This window comes from Glycine max, chromosome 18 (assembly GCF_000004515.6).
Source record: "Glycine max cultivar Williams 82 chromosome 18, Glycine_max_v4.0, whole genome shotgun sequence".
NCBI lineage: Eukaryota > Viridiplantae > Streptophyta > Magnoliopsida > Fabales > Fabaceae > Glycine > Glycine max.
The window spans coordinates 57,902,690-57,920,550 of NC_038254.2; the positions used below are offsets into that span (position 1 = coordinate 57,902,690).

Here is a 17,861-nt window from a genome sequence, read left to right on the forward strand (position 1 = left end):
TTTATTATTTACAAACATCCCACTAATATTTTTCATTTTTCTCTATCTTTTTTCTTTCTGTCACACCATATTATCAATCACTTATCTTTTCCTATATCTTTCAAGATATATACATCCTTTGAGTATGTAGGAATCATTTCCTGAAAGCAAATGGAAGAATATAGAAGTCAGAATATATTGATGGTAACTAACACACTAAAGCATAAAGGCAAGGATATTTCCCTCATTTTCATCAGAGCCAACAAGTGAACAAATAAAAAAGGCAGATACTGTAGTATATTATTACATTGATCATGCCTGGTACAACGAACCCTCTTGTTGTTGAACGTGTAATAGGAGATGTTCTGGAGCCCTTTGCAAGTTCTATCCCTTTGAGAGTTGTTTACAACAAGAACAAAGAAGTCATCAATATCGGTGAGCTCAAACCCTCCCAAATATAATCAACCATCCAAGAGTTGAGGTTGGTGGAGATGAGTCAGGATCCTCTATCTACACTCTGGTATATATATATATTTAATTTAATTATACATTCTTCGTTTTGGTCGTTCAAAAATAAAAAATGTGGGTTAGGTTTGGTTTTATGCAAGGGAGGAGTTAGTTTTCCACAAATGTGGTGAGCCATTAGCCGTATCATACATACATACATACTATAGTCACCAAAAAAATCTTCTTAATTTGTAGATATATGGTTCTTGAGTTATATATATCGATGGTATGCACTGTATTTTGTAGGTCACGGTGGATCACGATGCACCCAGCCCAAGTGACCCAAATATGAGGGAATATCTGCACCGGTAATTAAGTTCTCAATACTAGGCGTATATACTGTCGTCATATATATATGCACTTTTCTTTCATATTTTATGAGAGATGACTCTTGGTGCTTGTTGTATGATTATACTGACAGTTTTTTCTTTTTCTATTATTCCATCCTCCTTTTTTGTCTTCATTTTCCACCTGTTGTTAGCTCTATTAGTTATTAGGATGGGGGTGGTTTTAAACTTTTAATACATAATTAAAATTTAAATGACCAACTACATACTCATGAATATAACGATATGACGGTATATTTGTATTTGTAAACGGTGACAATTTGACTGAGAAAATTGTCAGGGAAGTATAGACTTAATTACAATAACATCACTAAAATCTCTTTCAACCTATGACGTTCCATAGATTGGATATAAAGCCCAAAACATGAGTGAGGTATGTAATAGTGGAGTGTGAGTGAACATATACAAACCTATAAAATAGCCTACAATATAAAAACGACCCAAAACCTAGAAAAGACAATAAAACAAATATACATCAGAACTACTAATGATGATCATCTGCCCTATTGCTGTATACATGAAATAAACCTAATTACATACAACAATTACATTGGTATCACAATAAATGAAAGAAACAAAAATGCATACAATACACCTAGCTACAAATAAAAACAAATAAAAACAAGTTTATTTGCATAACTATATACGATCAAATTAAACAAGCAAGCAAACAAACAAAAATAAATAAAGGGATAAAATAAATAAATGAAAGTTATTAAATGATTTGCACAATTAACTATAGTAGCGTTACTCTATAACATTCTCTACTGAAATCATCAATTGTCATGATGATCGTAGGGAAGCAATGAAAAATATTTTTTAAAAATTTATAAAGAGAATCATCACCAACATTTATTTAGTTCGGTAAAATATTGATAAAAATAAACATACATGACTTTTTCTAAAGATCACGTGACTATTAACTTTCATCTTAATTATTCATGCATATTTTTTTTAAGGTTATTCATGTATAATTATATAATTTATATTCTTAAACTAAAATTAATTCTTTTTTATAAGTCAACTCTCTTTATGTGTGCACACACACTCAAATAAAAATAGATTTGTTGATGTACACCCACACTTATTTTTTAGTTGAAGTATATTAATTAACAAGTTATATCATGAGTGTATTTCAACATAACACCTTACTAACTTATTCCAAATAAAAATGGTCTTGTGATAAAAATTAATTTTCATCATTTATGTAAAATTGTATGACCTATATTTATACCAATTTTAATACTCTCTGTAGATAATAATCAATGCATACCCAACAAAAGTGAGAAAAATATTTAAGGGTCGAACTATTAAAACATTCTATCATAGCATACAAGTAAAAGATGGGTCATGGCCAATGGCCCTGGCATGGGAAATGTGCTTAGTTGTCTGATGTTTTGAGAAGATGGATATTGGGTCATGGCCATGGGTATTGGATATGTTGATGGGTCATCGGTATTGAATTGTATATGATGGTGGGTTTGTTATGATTTCTTTTAACTTATTGATAAGAGTACCAATTTATTTTAATTTAAGTAGTAAAAAATTTGAAAGTCTAAGTGTCAAGTCGAATCCACAGAGACTTTGGTTGTACTTAAGGTGATGCAAACTCAATTATTAAGTAACTAGAAGAAGTAGAAGAGATAGAGAATTGTAAGTGAAAATTAGAGTAAAAGAAAAAAAAAAGATAACAAGAAAAATAAACAATAATTTAAATGTAGAAAGATGAATTCAGAATGTGATTATATGTTAGGACCTACCATGTCAAAACTACTTGTAATGCAATATTAATGATTTTCTTTATCTAATGAAATTTGTATTTTCACCCACATTTACTAAGACACTTTATCTTTGGTTTTCCGCATGAAGAGACTAATTTATTTATTTTTTTCTCCCAAATTTCTTTGCAAAGATAAAAATAATAAATCACATTAAGATTAGATATGTATAAATTGGGCAAAACAAATATCAATTTATTTCTAGCAATGATTTCATTTAAATACCCTTCCCTAGTTCTTTAGAAAATAACAATTTTTCAATACATTATCCCCTAAACAGTATATGGATGATCAACCCATAATAAACAAAGAAGCACATAGAAGAGTAATAGAAACCAAATGCATTAGATAGATAATAAAAAGAGTTACGTTACAAGAGTTGACCTGCCAAGTTCCCAATAATGGAAGGTTTAGCCTCTCATAGTTATGAGATGTTTTACATTTTAGAGACTAATGTGGATGGAAGAAGGAATTGGATGGATAAAAGAAAGAAAGGTAGGAATGGCTAAAAAAGAAGAGTTTCCCCTATTAGAGGTACTAAGACTTTGGATTTTTTTACTAGAGAGCTATGAGACTTGGTGTGTCTTTTCTTTCGGTTTCTTACTCCTTTTATAGGCCTAAGATAGCTTGCTTTTCATGCTGACTTCGTGCTGAGTGCGTACTCTTGGGCTTAGTGAGAATGATAGTTTAATAACACGTTTAGTGCGGTGTTCGCGTTAAGCATGACCTTGGGCTTCCTCGTGGGCCATCTTCGCGCTACGCGTGAGCTAATCGCTAAGCAAGCACGTGCGCTGAGCTGGTATCACGCGTTAAGTGAATTGTCCAATTCTTCTAACTTTTCTTCAAGGTTTTTTCTTTTAGTTTTTGCATCAATTTTTCTCTAAAACACTTGAAATCTTCTTCTTTTGATTTCTGCTAATCAAAGATAGTAAAGATGTTAATTTTTTTCATTATTTCATTAAAAATAATAGTAAAATGAAGAAATTACAATAATTTTTTTTTACTAAAATTGACTATCAAATTAACTTAAATTTCACAATTATCAATTTCATAAAAAAAAAATTGTGAACTGTAGCCCATTTGTTTTCATTCCATATTTTTTCATACGTAGCTTCCTTTGTAATTTCTTATTATTTTATATCAATTATAATAAATACTAGATCATTCTATCTATCCATCTATGATGACTGTTATAAAAACCTTTGGTTATTATAAGAACATGCATGAGAGCAAACAATAACAACGTCTAAATGAAGATCTATCTATATAAATATATATTCTATAAAAAAAATTAACTAATTAAACCTATTTCTTGAGCAAAAGTATTAGATAATTAAAATTAAAACCCAATTAGAAACATCTCTTGTGAGATTATCATCAATGCCGTTGTAACTACCATTGTCAAGACATACATTACATTTTAATCCTTGTAAATGTATGAAATAAATATGTTTTTATACAAATCATTCAATACAAGTAAAATAATTCTTCATATACTTTCAATAAACTTAATTTAATATTTAATTTCATTTAATATTAAAGATATTATATCAATAATATTCTTAAGAAAATAAGATTTATTAAAACTTAAAATAAATTAATATTTAATTTATATATTTAAATATTAAAAAACTCATAACAACAATAATTAGTATAGTTTAATTTAAAGTAAAAACTAATAGTAATTAACTAATTATTAAAATTTAAAATAAAATATGATTTGATTTAAAATTTAAAATAATAACATTATCATAATAAGAATAATTTATATTATAAAATAAATTTTAAAAACCAATGTTATTCATACAAGTTATTTGGAGATTACTGACAAAAGAGATAATATAAAAGTAAGTTAATGAAGAAAATAGAGAAAGAAAAAGTCTAACTTTAAAATTGAGTACTCAAATTTTTTATATTATATATATATATATATATATATATATATATATATCTTGAATATATGTTAAGAAAATTATATATTAAGTGTATTATTTCTGTGTAATATATACTCATTTATTTTTGGAATATGATAACAAATTATAAGTTGAAGTTATTTTAAGGGACAAAATAATTTTGGTTTTAGACTTAAAAAAATTTGACTAATCTTGTTCCTATATTTTTCTTTGTCTACGATTTTAGTTTTATTCGTTAAATAATGATGTGACATGTCATGTGACCTATTAATCTAATGTGATAGTCACATGTCAAATTTTTAGATAAATAAATTATGTTTTTAGTCTCTCATTTTTTTACAAAATTTACTTTTAGTCTTTTAACAATTTTGTTGACCAATCGTAATCTCTCCTTGGTCATTTGTTTAGTCTTTCCCATCAAGTATAGTTGTGAAACAATGATGTGGCAACGTGACTTATTTCTTGAATTACTTGTATGATGTTACAATCATGTAATAATATATTATTGGTTCAAGACATTGTTAACCATTCTAAGGCGTTACAAGTTTTTATGGCCTTGTCACATGGTCTCCACCCCCTTGATTTAGACTCTTAAATCCCTCTTTCTAGTAGTTTTGCATCATCAAAAAACTTGTAACACCTTAGAATGCAAGAAAATATCCTAAATCAAATAATATTTTATTACGTGTTTATATCATACTAGTAGTCTAAATGACAAGTCATATGATTTCCACATGGTCATTTAAGGATGATATTTGATGAGAAAGATTTTAAAAAATGACAAACAAAAATTGAGGGAAACTAAGATCAATCAACAAAATTATCGAGAGACTAGGATGAGTTAAGTTTTTTTTTAGAAACATCTAAAATTGAATTTCATTAAAAGATGAAAGACTAAAAAATATTTTACCTATAAATTTAACATAAAACTATCATATAAAACTAATAGATCAGTGTCATGTCATATCATCATTTAATGATGATACTTAACTTCAGGGGGACTAAAAATGTAAAAAGAAAAAGTATACAACTTTAAAGCCGTTGAAAATTTTGTGTTGAAACTAAAATAAAAAATCACTAAAAAGTTAGTGACCAAAAATATATTTGTCCTATCTTAAAATACACTAAAGCTATATATGCTATAGCTCTATATTTATGCGCTACTTGGTATCCAAATTACTTATATTTTAAATTAAATAATTCAAACCTGCTTACTAACCAGAATGAGACGAAAGAATTAATGGCCAATATTATACTGCAATTGTCATGAATTAATACTACTTGCGTATACGATTGCAGTGTAAGAATTTTTCGGAAAATAAGATCATGCTTTTTTGAAGCACGATTTCTTCGTAATGAAATCACACTTAAAAGCACAATTTATTCATTTTTTTGCAATTTTTTAAAAATATACACATTATGATAATTTTTTCTTAAAATTATCCAATTATGGTGCAAGCTAGAGTCTCAATTGATATTAATATTAAGCACGTACGTACGGTAATTTTGATAGGACAAGAGGTTGTGAGCTATGAAAGTCTACAACCAACATCAGGGATTCATCGTTTAATATTTGTGTTGTTTGGCCAACAGAAGAGAATGTCTTTACCTCTTCAGGATGGCGCCAAAATTACATCATGACGAGAGATTTTGCTTATAATCTTGGCTTACCAGTTGCTGCTGTGTATTTCAATTGTCAACGACAAGGTGGTTCTGGGGAAAGGAGGCTAATGTTATGATTATAAATACTTATATTCGAATTCGATAGAAAGAAAATAATGGAATAAGTGTTAGTTATTACTTAATTATTATTGCCCGAGCTAGGTGTAAGTGTAACCCCTGCATAAATCGGATCATGATTTTGATGACTGTAAAACTATTAGAAGCCTTTTAATATGACAAGAATAAAAATGTACTGTAATTCATTTTATCACTGCAATTGCATATGTGTTTGTGTTTAAGATGCTTTGAATTCACCTTTTTGTCAACCTTAATTAATTTAAATTAAGCATGCGCGTGCACTCGGAAGATAATATTAATTCAATGTCCTTATCATGGACAATGCATGGAAGTTATCAATATTATCGATAGGAATGAATATTTCAGGATCTGCTTCTCAAGTATAAATCTCCTTTAATTTCTATCTTCACAGCATCTTAATTTGCGAGACCACACATAATGTGTGGATGAACCACCATATTCCGATTCCTCAGTTTCTGTTGTCTTTTGGCGATATAGAGGACCAAAGTTCCATAATACTAAAGTTTCATGTATATTCAGTTAAACTTTTCTTCTTTTAAAAAGAAAAATTAGAACTGTTGAGTTAAAAGTGTGAGGTGAAGTCCCACATCGGGTAAAAGTGAAAAGGTTGAACACCATATAAGTGAGGAGAAGAGTATATCCCTTGAATCTCCTCAACAAGAACAACACATTGTCTACAAAATTCTTAAAGAAAATACTTATTTTTCTCTCTTTCAGCTCTCTTCCCTCCTTACTCCGCTCTCTCACCTCTTCCCCTCGCTTTCTCTTGGCTTTTATTTTTCAAGTTAAAAAAATAAAACAGTTAAACAACTTCTATTTTTCTTTTAAAGTTTTTCCCCATATATTTTTCTTTTAAATTTGTTGTTTTAAGGTTCAAATTTAAAATAGCTTTTAAATAAAAAAAATTGAGCAAATATAATTTCATGGTCTGCTTGATTTCCATTTTTAAAAACTATTTTTAGTTTTTAAAAATTAAAAATAGAAAAACTTATTTGATAAGTGAAAACAGACTTTTCTTGCTCTATTTGTGAATGTTAAAATCTCCAGTGATTTTGCTATAGCACGAATTAATTACAAGCTAACTTTAACGTAAAAGCAAGGAAGAGGATATTTCCTGCAAACGAAAGTTAGACGCAAACAAAAGTTGATAAAAACCGTCTAAACACGCTTTTTATAATTTTATCAAACATGCAACAAGGCTTATGTAGGAGTAATTTGCAAACATTGTAATTATTTCTGTCCTAGAATTACCAAGCATCATAATTTTTTGTGTTATTTAGGACTCGGGACTTGCGTCACAAATACAACTAATAATTGTTTTTTTGGGATTGAAATATATATATAACTCATCCGGCATATATTTTTGCCTCGAGAAAAGCTTGTTGTGTGAATAGAATTGACCCGCGTTTCTATTTCATGCCATTCTTTTCTCTCAACTCGAGAAGTGAAAAATAAACATATTTTCCCTGTTTTTGTTCTTTAGTTTTAGAAACCCTTATTTTGAAAACAATTTTTTAAATTTAATAGACCTTAAATGATAAGGAAAGTAAAACAGTTCGAAAAGAGTTTTTTTTTTTTTTTTAAAGAAATTGGAAAGGAAATCAAACAAACCTTTGGTAGTCTCGCAGATGCTTGAGTGATCTACTTCAATCTCATCTTTAATCTCTAAATTAATTTTATGGAGCAGCAACATCCATCTAATCAACCTTGCACTAGTACATGTGTAACTTTTAGTAATATTTTTTATTTAATACTTAATAAAAATATTAATAATTTTTTTTTTGATATTTTTAAACTTTAATAAGATGAATATTTGATAAAATATCATAAACTAAAACATTAATAATATTCATAATTTGATAATATTTTTTAAATATTATTAAAGGTTTTTAATAATATTTTTATTAAGTATTAGAAAAAAAAATTGTTAAAGGTTAGATGTATATGTATAGTAGTGTTTACTTGATGTTCAGCTGTTGTTCAAGCTTCTTATAACTAGCAACATGGGCCACTTGGATTACATGAACTCTTCACATCACCATAATCGAGTTGTGCTTCTAGTGCTGATCAATTGTTGGGAATTTGTGGGCATGTTCTCAATTAATAAGTTTCTCGCAACCAAATGAGTCTTGTCAGGAAGTGCTCCTCCACTAGCAACATCAATCATATATACTCCTACCTATGCATGCAACGAACCTTCATAAAAGTATTATTATATGAGCAATTGATAATTGATTTGGTGGTAAGGATAATTTGCATACAATTTCTTAATTCTAGTACTCATATAAAGTCTCCTTATTAAATTGCCTAATCCCACATTTATTTTATAATTGTTGCAACTCTTGATGCAGGAAAGAAATTTTCCAAGAACAACCTTTTCAAGTGATTCTATCTTGTCACATAACTTGGATATAAGTAAAATATTCAGTCCTTGGCAGCATATCTTGCAATGAGAAAGGAAAGGGCTCTAAATTTGTCACATAAGCTTGATGCATGTTCTTCTTTGAGATGACTCGAAATTCCTTTTGGTATATATCTATGACGATCCTCACCTGCCGCGTGACAATTAAACTTAGGAAGCAAATGAATAAACCAGATTTAAGTTCAAAAGGGGCATCAACATCAAGATATTAAATGCATAAAAATTGCACATCAACATTATTCCATTAGGTGATGCAATGCTAATGCCTTTATGCACTAAAATGTCACAAAAATTGGAAAACAATATTAAATGAATTCTAATAAATTCAGGACCACCACATGTACATAAAACCTCTAAAAATCTCAATAGTAAACACAAGTAATTTTTGTCTATTTTAAAAATTGTAAAATACTTAAAAAAAACCCTAAACGATACAATTTGGTGAAAAAGAACCCATATTTGTCGCGTTGTCCTTTGTGAGGCAATCTAAGAACTTTGAATTTCCTCCCTATATGGAATTTTCCAAGCCAATTTGAGTAAGTTTACAGGAAAATGATCTAAATACTCATATTCCTAGAAATAATAGTAGATGAAGGGATTTCAATTTTTAACTTAAGAGAAGGGCTGCACGAAAGTATACGAATAAATTTGATTGGTTACTAATTGCATTTACCCATCGCTTGTTTTGCACGAAACACCAATCTAAAAATCTGTTAAATTTTTTAAAACAGCCGCCTTATAATTTCATGCAATTCTTGTGATATAATTTCGTATCATATAGCACTTCTCTTAACTTAATATTAATCTTCAAATGAGTTAATTTTGCTCGAGAGGGTGAAAAACTTTTGGACATCAAACCTCAGTATAATTCCACAGTTTAGGTATCCTTTGTCATGTACCATGACTACAAAATACACTTTCTACAAAATTCATGTCAATGCAACCTGAAAATAATAATAACAACACAAGGCTGAAAAGATAAAGTGTTAGCAATATTAAAATTAAAATCTGATTCCTACTATAGCTAATAAGAACCAAAAATCCCCAACAACGACCCCTATTTAATCTGCGACCTTTGTACATGAATTATTCCACCTTTCAAATGGCTAATTGGATGTAGTTGTCTTTGTGAAAGTTGTAGATAAATATGTGGTGTTGGCCTTATGTTGGTTTAATTTATGTATAACCTTTGAGCTAACTTTTAGTGTTGAGTTAGGTCCAAATTTCTTGTTAGGATAGAATAATGATTTCAACTTCTGTCCGAAATTCATTTATGATCCACCAGAGTATGTCCAAAATCAATTCGCGAAACTTTAGAGGCCTGTTTGTTTATTGTTTTCAAAAACAATTTTCAGTTTTTAAAAATTAAAAATATGTTTGATTGGTAAATTTTATAAAACTGTTATCAAATATTACTTTTTAAAACTAAAAAATGGAAAGAGATTTGAGTAGTTTTTCTTTTTTCTTTTAGAAACTAGCAAAATTTGAAAGCATACGGAAAAGAAAGTGTTTTCATTAATGACAATTCTGTAATATTTTTAATCATAAGGTTGAGAAATTCATAAAAAGAAATTAATGTAATCAAACAAGTTTTCTCTTTTTTAGTTTTAAAAACAAAACTATCAAACAGGTTTGTTTTTTAGTTTACAAAATAGTTTATAAAGACTGAAAATTAAAACTAAATCAAACAGGCCCTTACTCGTCCCTATCCGATCTCAATAATTGGTCTGATGTGTTGTTGAACTGGTAAATGGCCCTTAAGTATTCAACAGAGCCACTTCCATGGAATCTATAAGAAGGTAGCTAGGGTCCTAACCTAAGATAATTAACTGAGGCAAATAAATGTAAAATTTGAATGGGAATTGAGTTCCCAGCTTACTAATAACAAATATGCACAGTTACTATACCTTTCTGGATAGTGTGATGATGGCTGTGGGCTAGCTACCAAGTCTTTATCAAGCATATCCTTATTCTTCTTAATATATCTATGATCGATAAACGAAGGGAGAACCACTTATAATGTTTTGAGAGCATCCTTTAGTCAATTTATATATCAATAAAAGAAAAAAAGAGCACCCTTTAGTGAGACTAATACCACACCTTTGGAGCACCTTTATTCCAAGCAGGCCAGCTTAAGACAACGGATATTGCATAAAGTTCTGCTTCAAGGTTGTCTATGAAGTTAATGAACCCAGCAATCTTTCCAATTACCATGAATGTCACGAGTCCTATACACTTTGCTTTTCCAAGGTTTCCTAAACAACTTTTATTGGTATATATATGGCTAGCGTCAATTCCGAATTGCCTTCTCGTCAAAGCAACGAACTTGAAAACATAAAATTAAAAAGTATTTTTAAAGTGAGTAAATGAAAATGAATATATCCTAAACATATTTTCACTCCCCACATTGCGACCCCAGCAACCATCACTGAACCCAATCTAGCACCACCAACAACCCAAAGTGGTGTTGCTCCAATTCGTAAGATCTGGTGATGCGAGATCTACGAGGTGTCGACTTTGATGGAAGCAGAAGTAGAGGGATCGTGTTCTTCTTCTCCACCTTGTGAACCACCATGCCTCAGTGACAACCATCACAACTCTTGCTATCACCGATAACGTGCGAATCTAACTCTACCTCCTCTGTCACGATCTAGATCTAACTCAGATATAAATTTTTGGTATGGTGTATTTGTGGTTCCAAATGCTTTCTCGATCTTTCAACTCCTCCGCGGACAACGTCCTCACCGGTGCCCCTACCGCCCATCCCAGGTAGACGTTTGTTGCATTTTCTGCGTCTCCACTGCTGCCATCCTTTGCAATGTGGGTGAGGAGGTCGAACTCATCTTGATTTGTTCATCACCATTTTCGTCAAACCTTCTCTGATCTAGTGCTCCTTGTCCCTATTTCTGCCCCTGGTCCACATTCTGCATGGTGAAAATATTGTAGAATTGATGGTTGCTCTATTCTAGGTTTTGGGACAGTATTTTTTACGATTTATTGTTGTATTTGATTTTATTAAGATTTTGGTTTGTGACACTTAATTGTAATATGATTGATGAGTTGTAGATTTTGGTTTTGTTTGGCTTCAAATCTATCTTTTTTATGCCTTCTTTCATTTAAATTTATTTTTTACTTGAATTGATTATGAAAGTTTTTAACCTTTAAAAAATTTAAATTTAATTTTAAAATAAATATTAATAATTTTTGAAGGATGAGAAATCGCATTATCAAATATTTAATAAATATATTATCATTTCATTTACGATAAAAATCTAAAATAATATTTTTCAAATATCAAGCAGATGCAAACATAAAATTTATTAAAGATCAAACATCAAATTTAAATATATATGATCATAATATAAAATAAATGCTTAAAGATAAAATAAACCTTTCTAAAAACTTTATTATGAAATCAGAGTCTATCATATAATTATATACTTAGAGTATAATAAATTTACATGTTATAAGCCAATTTTTAGGATTTCATCTAATCTAACTTGTTTATAGGTACTTTGGTTATTAGAAAAGCCTAATTACATGATTTGTAATATTTGAAGGTATAATCCTTAGTAGGTCATGTGATAAATTATGTTTGATTTTGAAAATGAGAAAGTCAAATCTAAAAATAATCTATTATAGGTTTTAGGTAGACTTTGACGTTAGATTTTTTAAACAAATAAGACTTATTTAAGTCAAACATGACTCCATGAAGGGCAACATGATCTTGCACTATGATTTTTTAGTAGATAATCATAGATTGTTCCATATACTAGTATTTTTGGTTGTGGCATTACACCATTATATATCCGTCACTATTTTGCTTTCAATTTCTGTAAAAAAAAATAAATTAGTTCTTATATTTTTATTGTTTTATTCCTGTAATTTCTTTCGGTCGTTGTAAATTGTTATTTTTATTTAGTTTTGTAATTTTTGTTTTTAGTCCCTATTAATGTAACATCTTGGATGACATGAAATTTTTTTTTCCTGAGGTGGCTCTTGTCGATATTCATTGTTTACCGAGGACTTTAACAACTATTAGCCACGACGGTAACTATTAACAATTTTTAATTACAAGCAAATGATATTAAAAAATAAATAAATTCAAGGAATGATTTAAAAATAATTATAGGAATTAAAACAAAAAATTGAGAAAATTATAATTTATAATGATAAACAATATATTTAATCCTTCCGATCATTATACATTTTAATTAAACCCATATAAATTGATTCAATGGCGAAGAATTAAGACAATTTGTTGGAAGTCTTAGATTCAAATTGATTGGCAATACGAAAAGGAAATCAGTACAACATGGTAGAACCTGAATGAAAAAATGAGCCATAGAAGATGTGTGTCGGTACTTTAATCATTGTATGATATGATTGATAAATAATATTGTCTCTTCAATATATAGTTAAAGATTTACTTGTGTATATAAAAAAATATTTATTGAAAGAAGTCAATAGATTTGAATTTTTCAAGGGGATTAATTTATAACTTAAGTGCCGTTAATTGTAAAATTGCTTTTGTGATGAAATTAAGGATAAAGGAGGAGGAAAAGAGATTATTGATTTAAATTTTTTCATTAAGAAAAAATTAACAATTAGTAACTAACCTTTATTAAAAACCTTTAACTCCCAAACTAGAGATACTAAGATTCACCCAAGAAAAAAAAACCTTTAAAAGGTAACTCACTATACCCGTATAAACAACCATCAATCAAAATATATTAATTTGAATAACTTTCCTAAAACAAGGATTCGCACACAATAAGGGTACTAGAATAGCGACTTGTTGTCTCACCAAAAGAAGAAGAAAATTTCCTTTAAGTTTGAAGTTAAAAATATTAATATTTTTATATTTTAATTTTTTTATCATGAACAAAATTAATTAAAACTAGCTAAAAAATTAATTCCGTCGCCTCCCCTAAAAACCTTGCAAGAAAGAGGGAACACGTGGAATTTACCTTGCATATATAGTTCAGACGAAGCTACTTCTGAAGTAGAGGTTTGAGGATATTTCGAAGCAAAATTAAAGAGTTATATTGTTCAACTCTTGTGTGTGCTTGAAGACTCATTTACCCCTTCTTCTAACTCTTTTTCCTTTCGAAAACTGCTTTAAGCGGTAATTAATTATAATAAATAAAAAATTAAAAAAGAACATGCAAAACATTCCGTTGCTGGTACAATTGTCAACTCTTTGCCTCTTTGAGGACTCGTTTTTGCCCTTTTTCTAACTCTTTTTCCTTTTCTAAAAAATACCATTTATATATAATCATTATTACTTTTCAAACTTTATTATTCTTTCTAATTCTATTTTATTTCATTCTATTCCATCTCGTGTTATTTTATTCTACTTTCTCTTTGTATTTTATCTCATGCATGCATCTATTAAATATCAAAGTATCCGTATTAATTTAACCTAAAGATGCTTACCTTTGCTAGTACAATTGTCAACTCTTTGTGTATCTTTGAAGACTCCTTTTTGCGTTTTTTTCTAACTCTTTTTTCTTTCAAAAAATACCATTTATAATCATTACTACTTTTCAAACTTTATTATTCTTTCTCATTCAATGTTATTTCATTCTATTCCATCTCGTTATTTAATTCTACTTTTACCTCTTTCTATTTTATTTCATGCATGTATCCATTAAATATCTAAATATCTAACAATTGTCAACAAACCAAGAATTAATATTCTTGGAGATAACAACCTAAGGATCTTTTACACTCTGGTATGCATGCGAAGCTAACTCCTGACATATATGCATTATGCAGATAATGGTGAACCCTGATGCTCCTAGCCCAAGTGACCCACATATGAAGGAATATTTGCATTGGTAAGTACCTTCTCTTGCCTCTATTATCATATTGCATTTTGAGAATAAGCCTGTATTGTATATACATCATCAATTAAAGCGTAACAACGTAGTATATAAGTTTACTTATCTTATACCTAAATTTTACCTTTTTGTAGGTTGAGTAGAAAGAATCAAACTATGAATAGTTTGGTCTTATTAAAGAGTTTGATACTATGATACTATGTTTTGTACTACATATTTTTGAAGTTTATACTATTATACTTGAATGGTTTATTTTTTATATATATATAATACTACTTATTTTGGTCTTATTTATGAATATCCTTCTTCATCACGAAATATAGCTTTGAATCTCATTTCTTTTTACTTTTGATTTTTAAACAATTGGTTACAATATGTAGTATGTTTATATATATACCTTAAGTATATATTCATAAAACCCTCATTATATAAAAGTTTATATAATAGATTTAATCATAAAATTTAGGTTTAAATATGTTTTTTGTCCCTAATAAATACTTATTTTTTGTGTTTGATTCTTAATAATTTTTTTTCGGATCGAGTTCTTAATATTTGAAAATTATCTCCAATTTCTGTTGTTAGTTCAAAATCGTTATCTGTTTACGTGACTATTAATCGATCACACAGACATATCACATGTAATCTTTATTTAAATGAAATTGTATGTGAAAAAAAATTATTTATTTATTTTAATTAAAAATGACATTTCTACAAACTCCTTCTTTCTCTTTTTTGCAATCTCTCCATGTACTACCATCACCATCGAACAACAACCCACACTCAGGACATCCATCCCTTCTTCTCCGGTGTCAAATACAAACCCAGAACATCTAACCTCCTCGGAACTCCACCCAAATTTCCTCAAAAAGGCATTGAAAATTGCAGGAAAAACAGAGAAACTTATAGATTCATCGTTCGATGTGCAGGAAAATTTGGATGATGGAGATTGCTTTTCATTGGATTGGGTGGTAATCAATAGTGAATATGGGCGGTGAAAAGAAAAGTGGGAGCAAGCTATGTTATGGGGAGTGCACATGGGTGAAAGGACACATGGTGCTCTAAATGGGCTTGTTGGACTTTGAATTGAAGAGATGGATGGTTGAGATTTAGGCAAATGAAAGTTGTGAATTAGAAGCAAACGTTTTGAACGGAGCCATATGTGTAGGTAGTGAGAGCATTGAATGAGGTTTGATTTCGTCTTCTCTACTTTTAACGAATTCGTTGTTTGAGACATCTCCGTCACGAGCTTCTTCACCAAGAGGTACGGTTGAAATTGTGCGATGGTGGGATGAGCAATTGTGTTTGTTGTGTGCAGAGGGTAGTAAAAATGTTGACATGGTTGGTGATGGATGGGTTGGAAGGTTGGGGTTGCGGAATATTTGCAGATTGTTGCTGTGGTTGATATTGGAAGTTGTTAGGGTTTGGGGCGTTTGCATACTGTTGCGGTGGTGGTTGTGTCATAATGAAAGTTTTTGTGGCTAGCGATGATTGTGATGCCAGAAGCGATTGCGAATGTGAAGAGGATCGAAAGGGTGGCCATGAGTAGGAGCAGATTGCGGGTTTAGGCTCAATAGAAAAAGGGTAGCAGATTGGAAAAACAAAGAAAAAAAAGAGAAAAGAAAAAAAAATCTTTTTAACATGCAAAATGAAACGACGTCATCATTTATTTTTATTTATTTTTAATTTTTTTTTTCACTTGAAATCTCACTAAGATGAAATCACATATGACATCACACTTAATATACTTGCATGATCGATCAATCACTACGTAGATAAATAACGATTTCAGACTAACGCTAAAAATCTGAGATATATTTAAGCAAATACAAAAATAAATATTTATGAGAGAATAAAAATATATTTAAGTCTAAAATTTATCAGTGCAATCAAAAAAATATCTTAATAAATTCACTAGAAAATTATTAAAATAAATAAAAATAGTTTATAAAATGCATAAATTATCTTTGTATATAAACTCCAATTAGTTTTATAAAAACTCTTCCATACAATCCCTTAATTTACTACGAAGTACAATGGAGTAGCTGATAGAACGTTAGCAAACATAACTTGTAAATATATCCCACTACACACTCTACTCCTTTAATTAATTAGTTTACAAAATTTAAAATAAATAATTAGTAAGAGACACTAAAAATACACGATCAAGCGAATGTAGTTGTCACAATGTGACAGTACCCGAGAAAATTGTAGAGTTATAGATATGAAAAATATTTTTGTGTATTTATAATTTTTGTTCTTCACTTGATGCCTAGGTTGGTAGCCAATATTGCAGCTTCTACAGGGGCAATCTCTGGTACGCGTACTACTTTTATTTTCAATTAATTTTTGTTCTACCTTAGGTCTTTTATATATACTTTGGTTATAACTTTTAAATATATACTAATCGATACTTATATCTTATATTTTTTTATGCAGTACTTATATCTTATATGTATGTTAAATAAGTCTTACTTTTAATTTTTCACATATAATGTTGAATTTTCTGAATGGAAATTGTTGTTGCAAACCTTTTGAATTTTAAAAAAATCAGAATGAAAATAGAAACCATTGTTGGATTTTCTGAATGAAAATTGTTTTTGCAAACCTTTTGGATTTTAAAAAAATCAGAATGAAAATAGAAACCATTATTATAATTTGTCATTCCATTTTTAATTAAATTTTACAGTAAACAAAATGTACACAAAAGAAAAATTGTTTTCTAGTTGTAGAAAAATTATTAATTTTTTCCCCAGAAATTTAAGTAATATAATAATATGCTATAATTATTACAAATTTTGCTTAAAATAAGAATAAATATGCATGTAAGTTGTTCACATTTTGATATAGTTTTCTTAAAAATTCATATTATACGTTAAATTTTAGAAAATAGTTAATTTATTCTTGTCTGTATGTATGGGTTGGTGTGATGTGACGATGCATTTTATTGCAATATTCTTATGAATTGATATTACTATAGGAGAAGAGATTGTGAAGTATGAAAGTCCACAACCAAGGTGAAGGTGGTTGGGGAGGAAGAAGGAGCTAACTAATAATGTGATCCAAGACCCTTCTTCGATAAACTAATTTAACAACTATACACTGCGCACGTTGTACGTACTAGTAATAAATACTGTAATATTTCCAAGCAAGCTGCTATATATATATATAAAGCTGTGCTGTGAAAGGATATGAAATTTATTATTAATCCTTTAAATTATGAGTAGAATACTGGTCAACTTAATTTTTAAAATTATAAAAATATTAATGACTTAAGTATACTTATTCGTTCCTAAAAATAGAAGCTTTTT

At 29.1% G+C, this 17,861-nt stretch overlaps 1 pseudogene; it reads left to right on the forward strand.

Annotated features, from left to right (window-relative positions):
- The first annotated feature begins 293 nt into the window (after positions 1-293).
- LOC121174057 (protein HEADING DATE 3A-like) lies at positions 294-6,291 on the forward strand (annotated as a pseudogene).
- The last annotated feature ends 11,570 nt before the right edge of the window (positions 6,292-17,861 follow it).